This window comes from Sapajus apella, unplaced genomic scaffold (genome assembly GCF_009761245.1).
Source record: "Sapajus apella isolate SASKATOON/1434 unplaced genomic scaffold, GSC_monkey_1.0 scaffold33, whole genome shotgun sequence".
Lineage (NCBI taxonomy): Eukaryota > Metazoa > Chordata > Mammalia > Primates > Cebidae > Sapajus > Sapajus apella.
In genome coordinates this window covers 2,943,583-2,969,470 of record NW_022436973.1, presented here as the reverse complement: position 1 = coordinate 2,969,470, position 25,888 = coordinate 2,943,583, and the positions used below count along the sequence as shown (strand labels likewise).

Here is a 25,888-nt window from a genome sequence, read left to right as displayed (position 1 = left end):
AGTTCTGTTGCTCTGGGTGTCTTCCAGTTCCCTGAGTACAACAGGTATTTTTAGGCCCTAGTGCCTTTGCACATGTTTCCTGGAATACCATTTTCTTTGTTACCCACTAAAAGCAACTCCCACATATTCGTATTTATTTAATTTTTTGTATTCAGACTTTGAATTCCTCAAAAACAGTAAATGGTGTCATACTCACCTTGTTATCCCCAGTACATAGTTCAGGATTTGCCAACATGTTGGAATGAATGCCTGTGAGACAATCAGACTACCTGCCACAGTCAGGAGAAAGAGGAAGGCTGGGGTAGCTGTGAATAGTACAGGATGAACCTCCTCATGAATGTGGAAGAGGGGGAGCATCAACAGAATTACCATGAATTAACACAGTGGCCATATTTCCACCTGGTGGAGGAATCCATTTTTATCTGAAACCATCCTCAGGAAGTTACTATTCCTACCAGAGAGGTAGCAGGCTAAGAAAAATCCCCTTCATTAATTCCTCCCAACAATTTGAATAATGGATGGAACACGGGGAGTTTAGAAACCCAGGTTATGGGTTGTAAATGCAGCTCTGGGCGTACTGGGTAGGGGAATAGGGGTGGTCTCTTGAACAGAAAGCCAGGGCAACTATTTCCCAGAATAAATTAGAAGAAGCAAAGCTCCTTATGAATATTGGGGAATGCCATTGATGGCCCACAACGTAAACTTCAGTCAAAACATAGCAGAGGCTGGAGATTTTCTGCAAATAAACAGTAATGCATAGGCAAGAAGAGCAAGGTATCTTCAGAAGGAAGTCAGCAGTATTTCCAGGAAGAACCAGAATGTAGTCCTCTCTCTGAGCTGTTTCTAGCCTTGGTTTTTCACCAGTTACATAGCGAGAGTGAAATAGCAGCTTATATCAGGCTCTTGTATACCCCATACGATATCATGGATAGTTTTTTCTGTACTAGTGTCCTCAAGTTGTCCACATAGGTTTCTCATTCTAGAATATGAGCTCAGTATTCTCTATTAACATTTTTGTGATTAAAGTCCTAAATTGCAGTCTATCTAGTTACTACATAGGATACCCAAGCTGGGTGCCTCGGATCTGACATATGAAAACAAGATTTAGATGCCCATATGGGGTATTCCTTCATTTAACAAGTATTTATTGAGCACCTACTATGCGTCAGATACTGGGAGTATAATACTAAACAAGAGACCCTGTGTTCTGGGACTTGATAGTCCCAGTGGGGAAGGGACACTGACAAGCAGCCAGGGCTTATAATACAGTCTATGCACAATACTCTGCACTGTGACAGGAAATTAGAGGGGGCCATGGAGACACAAACAAGAGGCCTCTGCTTTAGACTAATAGGGTCAGGAAAGGCTTCTTGGAGAAATTATGTCCATGTTGAGACATCCCATTATACGATGTGAAGGGAAATGGAAAACAAGGCATGCTCCAGGCATATAAGCTGGGCAACTGCATGTGCAGAGAGCTGAAGCTGAGAGAGAGCATGGCCTGTTAAGGGAACATGAGAAGAGCAGGACAGGCCCAAGTGTGGGCCCAGCTCAGTTCAGCCCATCTATACATGTGTTACCAAGGAAGACAGCTCAGGATCAGCCCCAACCTGATACTCTATTCTCACCTCAATTGTAGATTTGAAGATTCAGCTTTACCAGGACTGCAAGGCCAAATGGTCCTTGAAGCCCCAAGCCCAGCAGCTCAGAATCGCCCAGCCTCCAGCATGCAAGGAAGAGTAAAATGAAAGTTGCAGCCATGACCGAAGACCCTGCCTGGCTTCCTGCTCTGTGGTGGCTTCATCTCAGTAAGAAGGCTGCCATCTTGGGAATGAACATTGGGGTGGGGTGGGGTGGGTGGATGCCAAGGAGGGAGACCCAAACACCTGCCCAGTTCATTCAGAGAAGCTGGTTGTTACCACGTGATCAAAAAAAGAGACAATGTGACTGCATTTCAGTCACATTTTCTGCAGGCTTGTAGACATAGTAGAGATTTACAACCCTTTACATTATGCGGTGGTATCCCTCTGAGCAGGTGCACCAGAAAGCCTCCTTGGAAATAATTACTCCACTCAACAGCCAAGAGTCATCTCCTAAGGAATGTGTATTGTTTCAACCTGGGATTGGAAGAAGGGCAAAGTTCTCGAACAATATTTCATGGTTTACAAACATCTTGATGTTTACCGAGCACTTGCTGTGTACCAGGCTTCTGCTGGGTATTTTAATATCTAGCATGAAGTTGGCTTCTTGTGACAGCCCTTACAGGATAGGTAATATATCCCAGTTTTCAGATCAGGAAATTGAGGCCCAGGGTGGTGTAAGAAACTTGCTCAAAATGCACCTTGTTAAGTGACAGAAATGGAATTCAAATCCGGACCTCTTGCTTCCTCTAACTCTCATCCCTGCATTATCTTATGTTATCATCTCAAGAGCCATGGTAAGGTTGGCAATATTAGTAGTTTCAGATGAAAAAAAAGCGAGGCTTGAATAGGTGGCAGAAGGTACCAGAAGCAGGTGTTTCCAGCTGATAAGTTTGGGCCCATCAGCACATTTTCTGAGGCAGCTCCCCATGCTGAGCACCACCTCCCACAATTTTAGTCCAACCTTCTAATGAAAAATAAACGCCTGCCCACCCCTCCCCTGTGCACTAGGCCAGATCAGGCAATTAAACAGTGTATGCGTGGGAAGAGGACTTATTCTGAGAGACCAAGCTGATAGGGAGGGGTGATGGCAGAGAGAGAACCCAGCTGGCTCAGCTGGGTCTTCCCAGGACCCCTCAGGCCCCTCTCCCACTGCCCTTTCCACTCAGAAACCTGCCTCCACTGCCCAGAACCACCCATCCTGCCTGGGTGAAGCAGGATCCACCATCCTGCCCCTGAATCCTGGAACTAAGGATTTTACATGCTTTCCAACCCAACTCTAACACAAGGCCATACAGCATAGTGGTGAAGGACACAAGAATTGGAATGATACCCACCTTCACTATTACTCAGTCTGAATTTGGACAGTGGCTCCGTCTCTTAGAGCCTGTGTTGTCTTCTGTGAGATGAGGATGATAGTAGCACCTAGCACACAGGGCTAAATGAAATCACCCAGGTGAAGAGAGTGTGCCAGGGATAGCTACATGACAAGTGCTCAGAAAACATGAGTCACTTGTCTCCATTTTTGCTTTATATTGAAGTATAACGAACACATCAAAAAAAATGCATAAGTGCATAGCTCACTGTTTTTACACAAATTGACACACCTGTGGAACCAGTACCCAATTCAAGAAACAGCATTCTCAGCACCCCAGAAGCCCCTAGACTACACCTTTCTGGTTACTATTTCCTCCCAAGAGTAACCCCTATCCTTACTTCTTACAGCATAAATTTCACCTGTATTAAAGATGGTACTATTTGAGCAAAGACATGGAATCAACCCAGATGCCCATCAATGATAGACTGGATAAAGAAAATATGGTTCATATATGCCATGGAATACTAGGATAAATCCATAAAAAGGAATGAAATCATGTTCTTTGCAGCAACATGGATGAAGTTGGAGGCTATAATATTACGCAAATTAATACAGGAACAGAAAACCAAATACCACATGTTCTCACTTATAAGTGGAAGCTAAACATTGAGCACATATAGACATATTGTAAATATAAGAACAGTAGACATTGTGGACCATTAGAGAGTGAAAGGAGCAGGGGGATGGGGAGTTTTAAAAAGTACCTATTGGATACTCTGCTCACTACCCGGGTGACGAGATCTGTACTCCAAACCTCAGCATCACACAGTATCCCCAAATAACAAATGTACACATGTATCCCCTGTATCTAAAATAAAAGTTGATTTTTTAAAAAGTGGTGCTACTTGTTTTGTTAACTATAATTTAAAACGTACCAGGAATTTGCACAAATTCTTTAGCTGTGTTACCTGATTAAGTCTTCATAGCAGCCTTCTAATGTAGGTATACTCACATTATCCCCATGTCATAGATGAATAAACAGAGAAGACTCTATGGAATCTGCAAAAATGCAGGTAGAGCTTAAGTGTAACAAGATCACAGTATTCAAAATCAAAATGCAGAAATCAATTGCATTTCTAAATACTAGCAACAGACCATTGGAAACTGAAATTTAAAATATCATTTACAAAATAGTTATACATACATTTTTAAACCATGAAATACTTTGGGATAAATTTAACAAAATAAGAAATATACAATCAAAATTATAAGGCATAAATAAAAGAAAATTTTAAAAGATTTAAATAAGTGAAAGTATAGACTGTATTCATGGGTTGGAAGACTCGAGATTTTTAAAATATAAATTTATTCCAAACTAACCTATAATTTTAGTGCAATCCCAATCAAAATTCCAGCAGACTTTTAAAAATAAATTGAAAAATTGATTCTAAAATGTGTGTAAAAAAACAAAGGCCCCAGAAGCGCCAAAACAATTTTGCAAAATAAGAACATTTCGAAGACTTACAATAACTGGTTTCAAGACTTGCAGTAAAGCTACTGGAATCTAGGCAGTGTGGTATTGGCATAAGAACAGAAAAGCTGGGTGCAGTAGCACAGGTCTATAATCCCAGCTACTCAAGAGGCTGAAGTGGAAGTGTCACTTGAACCCAGGAGTTTGAGACCAGCCTAGGCAACATAGCAAGACCCCATCTTGCTAAGGAAAAAAAAAGAATAGGCATACAGATCAATGAAATACAATGGGGAATACAGAAATAAACTCATACCTATACAGTCATTTGGTTTTAGACAAATATGCCAAGTAATCCAATGGGAAAGGGATAATTGTTTCTATAAATGGTGTTGAAATAACAACCTACATGTGCATAAAGAATATATAAATACAAGAAAGAAGAATCTTGGCCTCTGCCTCACAGGGCACATAATAATTAATTCAAATAATTTATCACAGACTTAACTTTAAAAGTTAAGACTGTAAATGTTCTATAAGTAGCAGAGGATCTTTACAAGATTGGGATAGGCAAATATTCTTATATAGAACCTGAAAAAAGAACCCATTGTAAAAAATGATAAATTATACTTCATCAAAATTTTAAAATGTCTTCTCTTTAAAAGGCACCATTAAGATAACAGGGTACATACAGGAAAAAACTTTCATTACACATAGGTCTGACAAGAGACTTATATCTAGAATATTTAAAGAACTCTTCCAACTCAATAGAAAAAAAAAAGCCTAAATTTTGTAGGTAGACAAAATATTTCTCAAGATACACAAATTGTCAATATTCACATTAAAAGATCATTAGTAATCAGGGACTAGAAATAAAAAAGCAAAATGAGATTATATGCCACGTCAATTAGGATGACTAAACTTAAAAAGGCTGATAACAAAAAGTGTTGACAAGTAGATGGAGCAACTGGAACTCTCATACATTATGGTGGGAAATGTAAAATAGTACAAACACTTTGGAAAAAACTCATGCAGTTTTTTACAATGTTAAACATATGTTTACTATATAACCTAGCAATCTTACATGTATCTATTTACCCATGAGAAATGAACACAGATGCCCATACAAAGAATTGTGTGCAAATGTTTAGCACAAATTTATTCATAGTAACCAAAAACTGGAAACCACTCAAATTCCCGTCAACTGGTGAACAGACACACAAGTTGTTGTAGCATCCATACAATAACATTACACTTAGCAATAAAAAGAAGCAAAATACTGGACTGATACATGCCATCACATGTATAAATCTGAAAAACACCTTACTGAGCAAGATGAGCCAGAACACAAATGAATAAATCTATATGATTTTATGTATAAGTTCTAGAAAGAATAAGTTTAATCTAAAGCAATAGAAAACAAATCAGTGGTTGCCTGGGTCTAGTGGTGGGAGAAAGGGGTAGGGAATAGGGAGGGGGTGCCTGGGAAGTATCACAAGGAGACATTTAGGGGTGATGGAAATGTTCCATATATTGATTATGATTGTAGTTAATGGGTTAATGAGTATATCTATTTGTCAAAATTTACTGGTCACTTAAAATGAGTGGGTTTTGTCATGTAATAATTACACCATCATTAATAAAATAATTTTAAATAGGGAAGGGAACATCACACACAGCGGCCTGTTGAGGGGTGGGGGTCTAGGGGAGGGATAGCAGTGGGTGGAGGGACTGGGGAGGGATAACATTGGGAGAAATACCTAATGTAGGTGACGGGGGGATAGATGCAGCAAATCACCATGGTATGTGTATATCTATGTAACAAACCTGCACGATCTGCACATGTACCCCAGAACTTAGAGTACAATAAAAAAAAAATAGAGAAAGCTATTGGTTTTATTATTATTACTTACTATCTCCCAGGAACTGTGCTAAGCCCTTTACGTGTATTATCCCATATAACTCTCTCAACAGCTCTCCAGTCTGTGCACACTAACATCATGCCCATTTCACAGAGGAGAAAACAGAGGCTCATGGAAGAATATGAAATAATGTAGTCAAAGTTCACCACTAATAAGCAATCCAGGATTTGAATTTAGGTAGTCTTAATCAGAGAGTATATGGCCTTTGAAGCATGGAAAAATTCCTCCGTGTACACTTAAGTAATTATCAGTACATAAATGATCGTTACTAATTATGTGCTTGTATTGTTATTTGCAGAGATGGTGCTTAAAGTCCACCCCTCTGAGTGTCAAGATTGCAGGCATGTGGGGTACCTCTAATTTGAAGGACAGCCCAGTCAGGGACTGGAGAGAATGTCAACACCCCAGCTGGATAAGACAAATTTTATCATAGGCCTTAGCCAACAGAGAGCTGGGTAGGGAAACTGAGACAGAAGTTGACCTGAAGGAAAAGTGTGCACATAGGCTAAAGCATGGAGGACATGAGCATCCAAGAAACACACACATACCAGGCCTGGGGCTCCAAGTAACAGAGAAAACTCTGAACCCCACCTGGGGTGGGGCTGACATTCCCAACGCACTTCCTGTACTTGTCATGGTGGATCAAGGATTGGGTAGGGCTGGGTGGGGTTGAAGGCCAATCTGAAGAGCCTGGTTGATCAGTGTGGCTGTCCCCTCTGGATCCCAGTCAATCTGAGACCAGTCACTCCTAGCAGAATGAAAAGCTTGCACATGGCTGCTTCTAACCTCAGCTTCTCCCTCTTTATAACACCAGGAAAGCTTTTCTTTGAAAATTCCCCTGCTTCTTTGAGTCCACAGTGATGAAGAATGAGATCACAGCCTGTAGTCATGACTTCGGTGCTGAAACAATTATTCATCCTGTTCTACTTAAGATTGGTGGCCCGTGCTCACTGGGTGATGAGCTCTCCCCCTAATCCCTCTCCCCACCAGTTCTCTCATGGCTCACTGCCCTGTTGGCTTTGTCAGGTGCAATTGCATCAGGTTAAGGCAGGGGAGGAGCCGTGAGGGCTGGGCTCCAGCTTGGGAATTAAGAAGTGGAGAGAGGCCAGAGATAGAAGGAAGCAAAAAGACAGAGACAAACACAGAAACACTCCTTTTTTTCAAAGTCTTAGGCATAAGGGGCCCTTCTCAATAGGTTACTATTTTTAGAATCATACAAAGAGTTGTTGAATCCAGACATGTGAGCCCCAGTGGTGAGATTTCTGGTCCAGTGAAAATATTTGAAAGTTGTTACTTAAAGTACCCCCAAGACAGCAAGAAGCAGGCTCTGTATGTGCCCTCAGTCAACAATATCTTCCCCACCCTCCCCCAAGACAAGACTCTAGGTTATGTTGGATCCATGAGAGGAGTCACCGTGTCATCCTCGAAATGTCATTGAGAAACCATCATACAATGATTGCCATGGTTTCCCCTCTATTTCTTCTGGAAGAGTGGAAGTAGGGGGAGGCAGAAAGTGTAGTGGCAGAGGATGAGGCTGACAGACCACTTCAATACTTAGTGACTAAGTACTAAGACAATGGGGTGTCCCAGAAGGATGCTGAGCAGCCAATGTTAGAACTGTGTTTTATATTAAAATGCTCCAGCAGCCAGAGTGAGGACTGGACCAGACACAGACCAGGGTGAGAGATCTTAAGATGGGCCCGGGGCCCATGATGGAGGGTACGAGATAGATTTCTAAGACCGAAATTTGTTATTTTACGTGTGTGGCTGCCCATTAATGTTTTTGTTTGTTTGTCTGTTTGTTGTTTTAGAGACAGGGTCCTGCTCTGTTGCCCAGGCTGAGTACAGTGTTGTGATCACAGCTCACTGCAGCTTCAGACTCCTGGGCTCAAGTGATTCCCCTGCACCAGCCTCCCAAGTAGCTGGGCCCACAGGCATGCACCACCACTCCTAGCTAAGTTATTAAATTTTTTGTAGAAATGGGGGCCTCACTGTGTTGCCTAGGCTGCTCTGAACTCCGGGTCTCAAGCGATCCTACCACTTCGGTCTCTCAAGTGTCTGGGATTACAGGCGTGAGCCACCAGGCCCGGCTGTTTGTTTGTTTTTGTTTGTTTTGTTTGTTTGTTTGTTTTCATTATCATTTTAACAGCCTTTTGAGATTTGGGGGAATTGGGGGAATAGGTCATAATGAGTTCCAATTTCTGACACAGAAGTCAGAACTCAAGTGATTTCCAGACTACCTTGCTGCTATGCCACAAGCACACCAGCCCCATCAACTAGACACTCCGGTTGGGAAGTGGTCAGTTTGAGAAACTGGTCTGTTTGGAGCTCACTCAGTTTTGCTGGTGTAGGAAACAACCAAGTCACCAGCTTTCAGGGCAGCATGTTTGCTAAGTCAAATTACCAACCCAGAGGTGACACTGATGCTGGTAACAGTGGTCACTTGCAATAAAGTCAGGTTTCTGGCATCTAGTGTGTTCAGTGTCAACTTCAGCAACAGCAATCGAAGTCTTAGCATTAGGCCAGATCTGCAATGTGTTTTCGGATGTTCTTAGAAGCTTGGCCTCAAGCCAGTTTCTCCATCTCCTCCATCAATTATAGGGGCTACTGGACATATTTTGCTAAACTATTCTTCCTCCTAGTTTTGTATTCTGTCATTTGCAACAGAGAAACTGGCTGATATAATTCTTAGATATTTATGGGTAATATTTAAGAGGATTTAGTGACCTAGTAGCCCAACCACTAGAACAGTGACCGACATATAGCAGACACTCAGTATGCCTGAATACCTGTTGAGAGGCAGGAAGGCAGGCAGGCAGACAGGTAAGTGGGAAGGAAGGAAGGAAGGGAGGGAGGGAGGGAGGGAGGGAGGGAGAAGAGGGAAGGAGAAGGGAAGGGACAGAGAGAGGGAGGGGAGAAGAAAAGAAGGATGAAGGAAAGGATAAACAGAGTGTATGTAATATGGGAGAGGAAGGAGTGTAGGATGATACATAGATTAGAAAACTTTGCGGATGGCAGTGCTATTACTGAGATGTGAAAGACAGAAAAGGGAGCAGGTTTCAGAAGATGATGAGTCAGGTTTGGGACCCTTGGATTCAAGTTTCCTCCAGTACATCCAAGTACAGATTTTCAGTGGATCGTTGGATATTTAGATTCAGAATTCAACAGGAAATTCAGGGCAGTAGATGATTTGGGGGTGACCCAGGCAGAGGAGTAAGTGAGTTTTGCATATGGAAGAAATGCCCTCGTGCAAAGAGGAAATGACAACAAGTAGAATTCTGAAACGTACCAGCATTTAAGAGATAGCTTGAGAAGATGCTCACAAAAGACACTGAGGAAAACTGCCAGAAGTTCATAAGAAACCAAGATCTGCCCCAGAGAGCTTTGTGGACCCACATGTCATCAAAGGCCAGTGGTGACTGGGCCAGGAGAAAACAAATCTTTCTGCTTCTGTTTCCACAGTGCATGGACCAAAACACTCACCTTCCCAGCTCCTTGCTATGAACAAGTACGGAAGGCAGGCCTCTTAACCAAGCTGCAGACATTTAGTGTGCCATCTGCTGAGTGCTAGGCACTGAGCAAGGCAATTTACATTGATTGTCCTTTTTCATTCCCTTTGTTGCACTGTAAGTGACATTACATTTGTCCCATTATTTGCTGAGGTTCAAAAATGTTAGGTCACTTTCCACTTCCCACAAGGGTGGCTATTAGAATCATTCAGCAAGAGATTCTGAACAAGGCTGGAGGGAAGAGGCTTCAAAAAGAGCAACCAGTTTGCATTACAGGAAACTGAGTCATGGAGCTGTTACTTGCCTGACAACACATGGTTAGTGACTGGTTCTAATCCCAGGCCCAACCTGCCTTTAGGATCCAGTGATGAACATAATGTTGATGACGACGTGACAGGGAGAGTAACAGTGATAGCAACAACGGTGAGTGCTACTACATTTATGGGGCACCTATAATATGCCAAAATCGGTGCGTTTCATGCATTGCCTCACTTAATCCTCATGACAACACAATGACGTAGGGCTATCATAACCCCTCTTCAGCCATGGCTGTAAAGGGGCTCAAATTGTCACCGTGAGCAATGATAATCCAGCTAGGGCTTGGAGCTGGAGGTTGGCTTGCAGGACAGGCTGGCAACAGGCTGCCCCACAGCAGATCCTGGCTTCTCAGACCCTGAGGCAGCCCCAGGGAGCAGACAGCCCAGCCCAACCCAGGCAAGGGAGACATTCTGCCCAGACAAACCACAGAAGCGTCTGGGGCGCTGCTGTCTCCTGCCCTCTATGAGCCTGTAGCAGCTTGTGTGTGCAGATCTCTGGGATGAGATGATCAAGGATTGGCTCTCCTGTCCCAAGTACTCATGAGGAAGCTGCCCTGTGTGCCATAGGGCTCATCTCTCCAGGCCTGCCCCGACCCAGGACACTGAAATAAACCATGCACAGGTCTATAGGTTGGGGAGGCGGATCAAAAAGGGTCCCCAAATAGCAGACCCTGGAGGGAATTTCAGCACCACCTTTGTTCTAAGCTTCTTTTCATCTGGCTTTCGGAACTAGGACCTGCTGGGTGGTTTATTCCCTTTTCTTTTAAGTCACATTTAAAATAACTTTTCAGTAATCACCCCAGCAGAAGGTACTTGACTTGGTGGGGATCCCCAGTGCCTAGAAAGGTGCTTGGTATGTGCTAGAAATAACAATTATTTATTGAACACTTACTATATGATAGGCAAGGTGCCATGAACTTTGCATTCTTTATCTCCTTTAATGCTCACTACAATCCTATGAAATATATTTTCTTGTTGTCTCCATTTTACAGATGAGAAAACTGAGACTTTGAAGCGACTTGGCTCAAGGTCATATAATGAAAAAGCCGCAGAGCTAAGATTTGACTGCAGTCCATCCTCAGACAGTCCCACTATGATACTGTGTTGTATAAAATAGGTGAGACAGAGAGAAAGTGAGAGAGAGAGAGAGAGAGAGAGAGAGAGAGAGAGAGTGTGTGTGTGTGTGTAGAAAGGCATCCTAATTTGATGGAGACATTTAGAAATCTTGGGCTTGAAGCTTAATTCTGCTATATGAAATCTGTGTGACCTCAATGAAAGAACTTGACATCTCTGATCCTCATCATTCTTTTCAAACCTCCAGTTGTGGAAGACAAAACATGGCTATGAAATAACAAGTATAAATGCAATAGAAATACATTGCATGAGTGAGTGAGTATACATAGACACTTGTGTGGCCCATGTGTATCTGTGTATGCAGAAGCTCCCTGGGCAGGTCTGTGTTTGTGTGTACATGCATTTACACGTGAGCATGCGTAGCAGAACTCATGTCTGTTTCCTTTCTTGAGAGCTCCCGGTTATGCATTGCGGGTCCAGAAAAGGTATCCAGATCTCCCTCATTATAACCATTTGCCTGTTGTACTTAGAAACCTTATTTTCTACAAAGTGATGACTGCCTCCCAGCTGTCGAAGTCTGGGTTATGGCATGAGGGAATGTCAAGCCTGCTTCCACGCCCAAATGCATGTTCAGCCCTCAGAGATTTCCCTTAGGCTGGGTAAGTGAGCCAGTTATAGCCACCTGGGAAAAAGGAGCCTCAGACGATGTGGAGGAGGCAGGGGAGAGGGTACCTGCTCCAGGTCTCATTTTCTTTTCTCAATACCCTAAGCAAATGCATCCTGACAAAGGAGAGGACTTTTTCACATAGAGTGAGAGCTCCATAAATATATATTAAAGACGTCAACAATCCTCAATGGTCACTTTTATAAGATCCATTTTACAGATAAGAGAACTGAGTTTCAAAAAGTTTAAGTAACTTATTCAAGGTCACAGGGCACATAAGCAGCAAAGACAGAATCCTGATGCAGCTCCATCCTACACCAAACCCTGTGCTTATTCCACTGTGACCATGAAGGTATCAATCCGGTGCACCTGGCAAGGTCATAGGTGAGGCAGCTGGGATTTCCCAACCTGCCTCGACATGTCGCCTTAGCCAGGGTGACTGAGCAAGAAAGCACTGTCTCAGCCTGAAATTGTGCCAAGAAAAGGGTGCAGACTCAGAGACCAGCTTAGCAGTGCTGTAAAGGGGCATCACCCTGCTGGCAAGTTGTGTCCTTACCTGCAAACTGGTCTGGCACGTCACACCTCTCAGGTCCAGTGGAGACCAGAAGAGTGTTCTAGGTGGTGAGATCAGCACATACAGGTGTGTGAACCAGAGATGAAGACCTACTGAACATCAGGCAGTAGGGATGGAGGGAAGGAAAGGCCAAGTCCTGAAGGTCTAGTGAAGCCATCTGTATTAGTTTCCTGAACTTGGCAGCCTAAAACAACAAGCATTTATTCTCTCTCAGTTTCATAGGGCAAAAATCCAAAATGAGTTTCAGTGGGCCAATATCAAGGTGTCGGCAGGGCTTTGCTCCCTCTGGGGGCTCTAGTGGAGAATCCATTCTTTGCCTCTTGCAGCTTGTGGGGGCTGCCAGCTTCCACTGGTCTCAGTTGCATCGTACAATATCTGCCCCCATGATCACTTTGCTTCTCAGTCTGTGTGTGGTAAAACCTCCCTCTGCCTCCCTCTTATAAAGAGACATGTGATGGTATTTAGGGCCCACCTGGATAAGACAGGATAATCCCCATCTTAAGACCCTTCACTTATCACTTCTGCAAACAGTCTTTTTCCAAAAGAAAAAAAAAAGGAATATTTACGGGGATTAGGAACAATTTTCTTTTGGGAAACTTTTCAGCCTAGTACACCATCTAAATAAGCTGATACTACATCTTGGTGGCACCGAGGAGCCATTGGAAGGTCTTTAGTGGCAGAGTGCCGTGATGAGATCTATTTCCTAAAATAAATGTGGACTCTTTCATGGCCTGTGGCAAGTCCTCTCCCTGCTCGAGGTTTCTGAAATGTCCCAGAGCTTACACTCTTTTGTCTCTTCTGGCTCCCTTTCTTTCTCACTTACCTATGATCTTCTGCACTTCTGCTCAAATGCAGAATTAAATTCTTCTTCCTTGATCTTTACCTCCTCCCCACAAAAAAGTTCACTCACACAAGACATTTGTGTGTGTTGATGACTTTACTAAAGGTTTGTAATGTCAGACGGAGTTGACATCATAGAATGCAATTTTAAATTAAGCATTAAATACCTTGTTTTTATGCATCCTTGACTTACCCTGGCTACTTTCTTTCCAGACTTTCCCCTTCTACCATTCCCAGCCTACTTACTTTCATTCTTTTTTACTGTTTTCCTTGTCTCTGCTCTACCCCATCCCTAAATCCCTGCAATTTCTAAGACTGAGCAGTTAAGATATGTCTTATCCTCTCCAGGTGATTATTTTCCTAAGCAAGGGTAACTTCCTTCCCAAGAGGATGCCTAAAACTGGCAGTTGAAATCAGAATTTTTCATCCTATTGCATGTATACATAGACGCATATTATATGTTAAATATATTTAAAGGGACATCACACATGTAAATGCCCACACACTCTCACATACACACATTCCCCAAAGGTCACAGCTAAGTCCCAACTTGAAGGAAGCATGTTCTGATGTCATCACCATGACCCACCCACCCATCTGGTTTGAGCTGTGGTTGGCAGCAAGTAATTAGCATTCACCAGGATGGCAAGGCCAGCTTTCACTGTGGATCCCAACAGCCTGCCTCACAGCAAGAGACTCTGCTTTGGTGTAATTACCTATTCCTTGCACACCAGTTGCCCTGGTGTGATGTCAGCCCCTCCGCATTGTTTATTTTAATTAAAACAGAAATTGCAGGTCTTAGGTGCTTGTAATTACAGCCCATGAACTAAATTGACTGAGGCCCCTAATTAACCTGAAACACGTCTACCTGGCTGGAGGTGTGAGTTTGGACTTGACTAGTTAAGGGCACTGCATCGGCACCAAAAAGAGAGCAAAGAAAGATCTAGTAGAGATTCAGATAGGGCATTTGCCCTCCAAAAACAGCCACACACAGCCTGAACCCTTCAGACCACATTGTGGGTTCAATTTCAATTCCAAATGTACCTATTAGCCCAGGACACATTCACAAACGTGTAGTGATGGCATATAAAAATCAGCTAATGTAATCATCAATAGAATAGAAAGCATAAACATGAGAATAAAAAGTAAAAATCAAAAATCACATTATCATTTCAACAGACACAGAAAAAACTTTTGAGAAAACCCAACGCTCTTTTTTTTTTTTTTTTAGTAAAAACACTCAACAAACTAAGGTTAAAAGAGAACATCCTCAACCTGATAAAGAGCATCTATGAGAAACCCATAGCTACATCATACTCAGTGGTGAAAAACTAGATGCTTTCCCCCTAAGATCAGGAACATGACAAGGATGTCTGCCCTTACCACTTCAACTAGGCATTGTTCTGGAGGTTCTATCCCAGGCAACTGAAAAAGAAAAAGAAATAAAGACATTCAGATTGGAAAGAAAGAAGTAAAACTATCTCTATTTTTATATGACATGATCTTGTACATATATAATACCAAAGAATCCACTAAAAAATAGAACTAGTAAATTAATTCAACAAGGTTGTAGGATATAAGATCAATATGCAAAAATCAACTGTATTTCTATACACTTGCAATGAGGAATCTAAAAATAAAGTTAAGAAAATAATTTAATCTACAATGATATAAAAATAGTAAAATAGGAATAAATTTAACACAAAAATATAAAACTTAAACTCTGAAAACTACAAGACATTGTTGAAAGAAATAAAAGACCTATAAAACTGGAAAAGCATTCCATGTTCATGGATTGGGAACCTTAATATTGTTAAGATGGCAATATTCCTCAAATTGATCTATAAATTTAACACAATCCCTATCAGAATCCCAGCTAGCTTCTTTGTACAACTTGAAACTGATTCTAAAACTCATATGTAATTTCAAAGGTCTTGAACTAGTCAAAATCATCTCAAAGAAAACAAAGTTGAAGGACTCACATTTCTCAATTTCAAAACTTACTACAAAGCAACAATAATAAAAGCAATAATGTCCATTCTTACTACCCTAAAAATGGACCTAGAGACCAATAGAATAGAATTGAGGATCCAGAACTAAACTCATATGTCTGTGGCCAACTGATTTTTGACATGGCCAAGTGATACTGAATGCCAAGACTAAACAATAAGGGAAGAGTAGTCTTTACAGCAAACAATGCTAGAACAACTGCACAGCCACTCACAAAACAATGAAGGTCAACCCTTACATCATACCATATACAAAAACTATTTTAAAATTGATCAAAGGCATAAATGCAAGAGCTAAAACCAGAAATACACACACACACACACACACACACACACACACACACACAGGTAGATCTTGATTATCCTGTATTTGACAATGAAGTCTTCAAAAGAACACCAAAATCACAAGAAACAACAACAAAAATAGATAAATTGGACTTCAAAATTAGAAATTTTTGTGCTTTAAAAGACACTGTTAAGAAAATGAAAAGGCTTTAATCCATCTTGAGTTAATTTTTATATAAGATGTAAGGAAGGGGTCAGTTTTCTGCATCTGGCTAGCCAGTTTTCTGCATATGGCTAGCCAGTTTTCCCAGCACCATTTATTGAATAGGAGATCTTTTCCCCATTGCTTGTGTTTGTCAGGTTTGTTGAGAAGCAGATGGTCATAGATTTGTGGTGTTATTCCTGAGGCGTCTGTTCTCTTCCATTGGTCTCTATGCCTGTTTTGGTTCCAGTACCATGCTGTTTTGGTTACTGATGCCTCCAGCTTTGTTCTTTTTGTTTAGGTTTGTCTCAACTATACAGGGTCTTCTTTGATTCCATATGAAATTTAAAGTAGTTTTTTCTAATTCTGTGAAGAATGTCAGTAGTACTTTGATGGGAAGAGCACTGAATCAATAACTTACTTTTGGCAGTAGGCTGTTTTCACAATATTGATTCTTCCTATCCATGAAGATGGAATGCTTTCTTGAGCAGTGGTTTGTAGTTCTCTTTGAAGAAGTCTTCATGTCCCTTGTCAGCTGTATTCCTAGGTATTTTATTCTCTTTTTAGCAATTGTGAATAGGAATTCATTCACACATTGGCTCTCTGCTTGTCTATTGTTGATGTAAAGGAATGCTTGTGATTTTTGCACACTGATTTTGTATCCTGAGACTTTGCTGAGGTTGCTTATCAGTTTAAGGAGTTTGGGGCTGAAATGATGGAGTTTTCTAAATATAAAATCATGTCATCTTCAAATAGAGACAATTTGAATTCCTGTCTTCCTATTTGGGTATATTTTATTTCCTTCTCTTGCCTGATTGCCCTGGCCAGAACTTCCAACACTATGTAGAATAGGAGTGGTGAGTGAGGGCATCCCTGTCTTGTACTGGTTTTCAAAGGGAATGCTTCCAGCTTTTGCCTATTCAATATGATATTGATATTGGCTGTGGGTTTGTCATAAATTTTGAGTAAATGTAAAACCCAAAACAATAAAAAACTTGAAAACCTAAGCAATACCATTCAGGACATAGGCATAGGCAAAGACTTCATGAAAAAAAATGCCAAAAGCAATTGCAACAAAAGCCAATCATCAGAGTGCACAGGCAACCTACAGAATGGGAAAAAAACTTTTGCAATCTACACATCTGACAAAGGTCTAATATCCAGAATTTACGAGGAACTTAAACAAATTTACAAGAAAAAAAAAAAAAAACACACCAAAATGTGGGCAAAAGATATGAACAGACACTTCTCAAAATAAGACATTTACATGGCAAACAAACATATGAAATAAAGCTCAATATCACTGATCATTAGAGAAATGCAAATCAAAACCACAATGAGACACCATCTCATGCCAGTCAGAATGGTGATGATTAAAAAGTCAAGAAATAATAGATGCTGGCAAGGCTGTAGAGAAATAAAAACACTTTTACACTGTTGGTGAGAATGTAAATTATTTCAACTATTGTGGAAGACAATATGGTGATTCCTCAAGGATCTGGAACCAGAAATATCATTTGACCCAGCAATCCCATTACTAGGGATATACCCAAAGGAATATAAATCACTCTACTATAAAAACACATACACACGTATGTTTACTGCAGCACTGTTTATAATAGCAAAGTCATGGAACCAACCTGAATGTCCAACAATGATAGACTGGATAAAAAAAATGTGGTACATATATACCACGGAGTACTACACAGCCATAAAAAGAAATGAGATCATGTCCTTTGCAGGGATATGGATGAAGCTGGAAGCCATTATCCTCAGCAAACTAACACAGGAACAGAAAAACCAAACACTGCATGTTCCCACTCATAAGTGAGAGTTGAACAATGAGAACACATGCACACAGGGAGGAGAACAACACACACCAAGACCTGTTACAGGGTGGGGAGCGAGGAGAGGGAACTTAGAGGATGGATTAATAGATGCAGCAAACCACCATAGTACATGTATACCTATGTAACAAACCTCTACGTTCTGCACTGGTATCCTGGAACTTAAAGTAAAATTTAAAGAAAAAAGAAAAGAAAATGAAAAGGCAACCTACGAATGAAAGAAGATATTTTCAAATGGTGTATCTGATGAGAGACTTGTTTAGAACATGTAAAGAGCTCTTAAAACTGAGTAATAAAAAGACAAATAACTCAATTTAAAGGTAGGCAAAGAATCTGCATTAGCCTTTATCCAAAGAAGATATACAAATGGCCAATGAACACATAAAAAAACACTCAACTACTAATCAGGGAAATGCATATTAAAACCACAATGGGAGGCCACTTCACAGTAACTAAGATTGCCTAGATAGCAACAAAATCAGAAACAAAAAACACATCAGTGTTGGAGCTGTGGGGAAACTGGAACGCTCATACACTGCTGATAGAATGTAAAATGGTGCAACCACTTTGGGAAACAGCCGGAAAGTTCCTCAAAAAGTTCAACACAGAGTTACCATATGACCAGCAATTTCACTCATAGTATATAACCAAGAAAAATGAATATATATGTCACATAAAAATCTTTTACACAAATGTTTATGTAATTATTTATAATAATGCATTGTTATGAATTACTTACAGTCAAAAAGTAGAAATGACCCAAATATTAATATAAATCAATTTATGATAGACAATATATGATATATTCATACATTGGAAGAAAATTCAGCCACAAACAATAAATGGAATGTTGATATATGCTACCACATAAATGAACTTTGAAAAAATTAAATGTGTGAAAGAAGACAGTCACAAAATATCACATATTATATAATTATATTTAAATATAATGGCCAGAATAGGTAAATCTATAGAGACAGGAAGTAGATTAGCATTCGCTTAGGGCTGGGGAAAATAGTGGGGTAGGGGAGGGAATGCAGAGTTTCTTTGTGAGGCGAGAAATATGTTCTAAAATTGACTGTAATGATGGCTGAACATACCTGTAACTATACTAAAAACCATTGAATTGTGCACTCTAAATGGGCGAATTATATGATATATGAATTATATCTCAATGAAGCTGTTTTACTAAGTGTATTGAGTACCAAATACATGCCAAACACCATATACGTGCTGATATAAAAGTCAGGTCAAATACATAAACTGATAGATACATTTAAATGTAATTTTAAAAACATTCAAATAATCCAAAAAAAAAAATACATAAACTGAGTGTCTTCTTTGTTTTTTTAATGATTCTTCTTAAATTTTTAGAAAATTAAGGAAAACTATTGAGAATTGTCTGTTCATATCCTTTGCCCAGTTTTTGATGGGTTTTTTTGTTTTTTTCTTGTAAATTTGTTTAAGTTCTTTGTACATTCTGGCTATTAGCCCTTTGTCAAATGAGTAGATTGTAAAAATTTTTTCCCATTCTGTTGGTTGCCGGTTCACTCTAATGATAGTTTCTTTCACTGTGCAGAAGCTCTTTAGTTTAATTACATTTCATTTGTCTATTTTGGCCTTTGTTGCCATTGCTTTTGGTGTTTTAGTCATGAAGTCCTTGTCCATGCCTATGTCCTTGCCTATGTCCATGCCTATGGTATTGCCTAGGAAGACATTTATGCAGCCAACAAACATGAAAATAAGCTCATCATCACTGGTCATTAGAGAAATGCAAATCAAAACCACATTGAGATACCATCTCATGCCAGTTAGAATGGTGATCATTAAAAAATCAGGAAACAACAGATGCTGGAGAGGATGTGGAAAAATAGGAACACTTTTACACTGTTGATGGGAATGTAAATTAGTTCAACCATTGTGGAAGATGGTGATTCCTCAAGGATCTAGAAATAGACATATCATTTGACCCAACAATCCCATTACTGGCTATATACCCAAAGGATTATAAATCATTCTATTATAAAGACACATGCACACATACGTTTATTGCGGCACTGTTCACAATAGCAAAGACTTGGAAACAACCCGAATGCCTATCAATGATAGACTGGATAAAGAAATGTGGCGCATATACACCATGGAATACTATGCAGCCATAAAAAGGATGAGTTCATGTCCTTTGCAGGGTCATGGATTAATCTGGAAACCATCATTCTCAGCAAACTGACACAAGAACAGAAAACCAAACACCGCATGTTCTCATTCATAAGTGGGTTTTGAACAATGAGAACACATGGACACAGGGAGGGGAACATCACACACCGGGGCCTGTTGGGGGGCTGGGGGCTAGGAGAGCGATAGCAGAGGGTGGGGACATAGGGAGGGAGAGCATTAGGAGAAATATCTAATGTAGACAGCAGGGTGATGGATGCAGCAAACCACCATGGCACATATATGTATACCTGTATAACAAACCTGCATGTTCTGCACATGTACCCCAGAACTTAAAGTGTAATTTAAAAAAAAGAAGAAAACTAAGAAAAACTATAAGAAAGAAAAGAGAAATCATCTATATCATATCCTCCAGTGATAACCATTATTTATATTTTTTATGCATTTTCTGTTTTTTGCATTCAAAATCCTTTTAACGTATTAGATGTCATTTCAAACATCTTAAAATATATTCATATAACAAACCCTTACATGCTTACCAACCAACTTAAGGAATAAAACAATAGCAATAGAAGAAAACACCATCTATGTGCATAATTATCCTGAGGAAATAATGAGAGTTTATCCAAGATATATAAGGATGCTCACCCCAGCACCACCCTTGACAGCAAAACAAGGGAAACACTGGCTGGGCACAGTGGCTCACACCTGTAATCCCAGCACTCTGGGAGGCTGATGGGGTGGATCACCTGAGGTCAGGAGTTCAAGATCAGTCTAACAAACATGGTGAAACCCTGTCTCTACTAGAAATACAAAAGTTAGCCAGGCATGGTGGTGGGTGCCTGTAATCCCAGCTACTTGGGAGGCTGATGTGGGAGAATCGCTTGGACCCAGGAAGTGGAGATTGCTGTGAGCCAAGATCACACCACTGCTCTCCAGCCTGGGTGATAGAATGAGACTCTGTCTCCAAAGGAAGCACAAACTTAACAAAACTATCTCAGAGAAGGTTTTTTTTTTTTTTTCATCTTTGTTAATATTAAAAAAAAAAAGTATCTTTCATTTTTAATGTAAAGTTTTTCATAATAATGAGAGATTTTTACAAACGTATTATATTTTGATGCTTCAGCAAATCGTATGTGAAAGTCTTATGGCCATTTTTTCTTTGATTTTCTTTTTTTATATGACAATTTAAAAAAAATCTCTGCATATATTAAGGATAGTAACCAAGCTGCCGTATATATTGTAAGTATTTTTCCAATTTTGACATTTTTATTTTACTGTTGTTTATAATATTTTTAAAGACATAGATTTTTCTTTTTTCAGTGGCCAAATATATTATTCTTATACTTAAGATCTCTTCTATCGCTCTTAGGCTTAGAATGTCTTTCATCATCTGAAAATCAATTAAATATTTATTATATATTATTCTAGTTTTTCATACTGGCAATCACTATGCTGTGTTAAGTAAAATTTGTGTATATCATAACTGCCTAAAGCAAGAACTCCCTGTATTTTAAAAATTAACTCTTTAATCCATTTATAATTTAATTTAGGAGATAATGTGAGGTATGGTTCTCATTTTATTTTATTCCAACATTCACTTCCAAAAAAATTCATTCATTTCCAAAGAATTAACATTTCTTTTATCTTCTATTAAGCTTATAGTATTCTAGCATGTACTTCAAGACTACCCCTTCTATTTCACGACATTATATTTTAATTGTATAATGCCATATTGTTTTAACTACAGTACTGTATATGACAAATATGTAACAATGACATTTTTACTTCTGTTGCATGAGGCAGCCCTTGTTTTGTCTAAAAAAATTCAGAATCACTTTCAAAATCAAAATTCCAAGCCATATTAAATGTATGAATTAATGAGGTACTAATTAATATCTTTGCAATATACAATCTTTCCAACTAGATATATAGTTGACTTTCTATTCATTCTTTTTTTATATTTCTAAGCTAAAATTTGCCGATCTGATTTTAGTTTCTTTCCAATATGTTAAAATAAGAAGTTTCAGGTATACAAAAAAGTTGAAAGAATTTTATAGGGAGTACTCACAGTCTCCCAATAACGCCTTAATTCCTTTGTCACATACTTATTCATCTATCCATACATCAATTTATGTTGTTTTTTATATACTTTAAATTAAATTATGTATATATAAACACATATGTGTATATATGTATATGTGTATATATATTCCTCCTAAATATTTCAGAAAACATATTATTAACTGCAGTTCAGTATTTGTTTACAGTTTTGGGGGGTAAAATGTACACAGTGAAAGGCTATATATTGGCTGAGTTTTGACAAATGCATACCTCTATGTACCCAAACCTCTATCAAGATGTAAGTACTGCATTGTTCCAGGAAATTCCCTCATGCCCCTTTTTCATCAGTGACCAGAGTCAATTACTATTCTGTTTTTCTCCACCGTGAATTAGTTTTGCCTATTTTAGAAATACATATTACGGAATATAGTTCCCATACATATATTGTGGATGACTTCTTTCACACGACAAAACCCTTTTAGATTAGTCTGTGTTGTTGCATGTTCAATAATTTGTTCCTTTCTATTCCTTACTACTACTAAGTAGTATTCCATTGCATGAATATATCATAATTTATTTACTCATTCTCCTATTAATGGACACCTGGGCTTTTTCCAGCTTATTATTATTATTATATATTAATAATGTCCTGCTAGGAACATTCTTGTACGAACCTTTTTGTGGGCATATATTTTTAGTTTTCTTGGAAAATTACCTGGGATTGAAATTTCTGAATCACAGAGTAGATATGTGTTCAGGTTTATGAAAAATTATGACTTTTTGCCAAACTCCCACGAACAATGTATGAAAATTCCAGTTGCTCCACATTCTTGACAATTGGGATTGTTTCCATCTTTCATTTTAGAACTTCTGGAGGGTAAATAAGGATATCACAGCAGTTTGAATTTTCCTGATGACTAATGATATTGAGTATTTTTATATCTGTTCATTGGCCAGGTATATATATTTTGTGAAATACCTGTCCAATTAATTTGCCCATTTTTATCAGGGTTTTATTCTTTTATTATTAAATTGCAGGATTTCTTTATACATTTTGGTTACCAGTCTGTTGTCAGATAACATCGGTTTTACATATGATTTTATCCAGTTTATAGATTGCCTGCTTAACAGTGTCTATTTATAAGCAGTAGTTTTCTCAACAGTGTCTATTTATGAGCAGAAGTTTCAAACTTTCATGAAGTCTGATTTATCAGTTTTTCTGAGTCTTGTCAAAGAAAACTTTGTCTATCCCTACGTCATAAAGATACTCTCCTATATTTCTATTGAAAACTTTATGGTTTGTGTATTGTATAAAGTGGTAAAGTCCTTTTCTTCACATGAATAACTAATTATTTCAGCAACCTTAGTTAAAAGACTTTTCTTTCTGCATTGAATTGCTTTGGTTCCTCTGTCAAAAATTAGTTGGCCAGTAAAGCGTGTTTCTGAGCTTTCTGTTCTGTTCCATTAATCATTTTTTGATGGTTATGCCAGTACCACATTGTCTTAATTGCTTTAGCTTTAAAATGAATCTTGAAATCAGACAGTGTAAGTCATCTAACTAACTATTCTTCTTTATCAAGATTGCTTTATCAAAAAAAAAAAGATTGCTTTATCAAAGTATTCTAGGTTCTTGCATTTATATATAAAGAGTAGAGTCATTTTTTCAGTTTCTGCAAAAGTCTTTCTATTGTGATTATGTTAAATCTATTGGTCAGTTGGGAGAGAATTATCGTCTTGACAACATTGTATCTTCATATCCATAAATACCCATTGATTTGGGTCTTCTTTATTTACTCTCAGCAATGTTTTATAGTTTTCAGTGTAAAGTCTTCTATATACTTTTAAATCAAATCCTCAGTATTTTTTTCTGATAATCTGTAAAGACTTTCTTAACATTTTACTTTCCAAACATTTGTTGCTAGTATATAAATAATAAAATTAATTTGTGTATATTTACCTTGAATCTTATGAGCTTTCTAAATTCACTTATTAGTTCTAGTCGTTGTTTCATAGATTTATCAAGATTTTCTATGTAAACAATCACGACACCAGCAAATAAATACAATTTTACCTCTTCCTATCTGTCTGCATTTTTTTAATTTTTGTTTTCTGTCCTTTTGCAATGGCTATAATCTCCGCACAATGTCGAATAGGAATGGTGAGAGAAGCCCTCTTTGCCTTGTTTCCAGTCTTAGTGAGAACATGTTCAATATTTCACCAATAAGTATGATGTTGGATATAGCTTTTTAACAAATAATCTTTATCAGATTGAGAAGTTTCTCTTTTATTACTAGATTGTTTTATTACTAGATTAGTTACTAGATTGTCTTTATCATGGGCTGTTCACTTTTTGTCAAGTCCCTTTTCTCTTTAATACATGTTTCTTCTTACTTCTGTTAATGCAGTGGATATACTGTTGGATTTTTAAGTGTTAAACCAACTTTATATTTCTGAAATAATTCTGAGATAATAAAAAAGTCATAATGTATTATTCTTTTCATATATACTACTGGATTTCATTTGCTCATATTTTGTTAAGGGTTTTTGAGGCTCTGTTCATCCAGGATTTTTTGTCAATAATTCTCTTTCTATCTTCCTTTAATTTTTTTTTAGAGCAAGAGGAAATATTTATCAGATTTGGGCATTATAGTTTCATAAATGAGTGTAATAAAATGAATTAGAGAGTGTTTCTTCCTGCTTTATTTTCTGAAAGTGTTTGTAATCAATGTTATTTCTTATTAAATATTGAGAGAATTCACTTGAGAAAATGTTGAGACCTAAATTTTTCTTTGAGGGAAGACATTTATTAACTTCTTTGACCCCACATTTACGTGGAGAATTTGGTATGTTTTTATTTGTGTGTTGGGGAAGGGGGTTATTTTAAAATCTACTCTTCTTTTTTTTTTTTTTTTTTTTTTCAGCTTTCTATTTAATGAAGCTCTGCTCTACTGAGGTGGAATCCCTTCCAACTTTTCCTGCCTTATTCTCTGACATTCAAAACCAGCCAAACACATGAAAGTCTGCAGTGTCCGGCAGGCCCTGCTGCTCAGTCTGTCCTGTCTTTGTCCTCATCACATGACTTTCCCTGTAGTATCTATTCCTCCCAGGATCCATGTATTAAGGTCCCAACTTTCTACCCTGTCATTTTACAAAACATATGATCTCCAACAAATATATTAAGGATGGCAAGATTTGGCTGCCTTAAAAAGCAAGGCTCACAGACTTGAAAGACGGCCATCCAACTTTTTAATTGCTGCAGATGCTATGTCTCTGAGCCAATGCAAAGAGAGGGAGAGGGAAAGTGCGTCTCCACTTTTACGATAGCAGGGCTGCACTGTTTCTGTGTCTTCATTAGAGAGGTTAATTGGAAATCAAGAGAGGCTGTGTCAGGGGCAGCATTAGCTAGCCAGATGCCATTTTAAACTGGAATTTATCCAGCTGATTTCTTTGGAAACCTACCATGCTTTGCTCAATAGACACACTGCGGACTGGCACCAAGGAAATGACTGGTACGTAAGCAGACATTCAGCATTTAATAGTTCATTTTTCCCTTCCTCTGCTCCTTCAGCTGATCATGTCCTCAGCTACACTCAGAAATGAGGGATTCCCTTCACTTACGAATCAGTAAGGGTTGAGAGCAATGGCTATGGGGTTCTGACTGAGTCTTCCTCAACTCATCTGCATTCCTGGTTTCTGCAAAGTTTTTATAAGATCCTGGAAATACCAGGCTACTTGAACCCATTCAGTTTTCTCTGGCTCATGTGCCCCAGCCATCAGCAAAATAAAACTTGGATGTGAGATGTCAATGAAGGAAAGAGAAGTATGGTCCCTTAACTGCTACAAAAAAATATGCAAGTGAGATAGTAGGGGTATGTGATGAAAGGGATGAGGGGCAAAAAGGGTCTCCCTCCAGGCCTAGGAACATTCTGAATTTGATGCTTTCCTTTGGATTATAATTCCACAAAACACAATGCCAAATG

At 38.9% G+C, this 25,888-nt stretch overlaps 1 long non-coding RNA gene across 1 annotated transcript in view; it reads right to left on the bottom strand.

The window, feature by feature from the left end:
* Nucleotides 1–3,605: 3,605 nt before the first annotated feature.
* Nucleotides 3,606–25,888, bottom strand: part of LOC116562682 — a 92,605-nt gene continuing 70,322 nt past the window's right edge. The window contains exons 4-6 of the long non-coding RNA XR_004274055.1: nt 14,710–14,751; nt 12,469–12,670; nt 3,606–4,017 (exon numbers count right to left, since the gene is read on the bottom strand). This is a non-coding gene — a long non-coding RNA (uncharacterized LOC116562682). The remainder of the gene's footprint in view (nt 4,018–12,468; nt 12,671–14,709; nt 14,752–25,888) is intronic.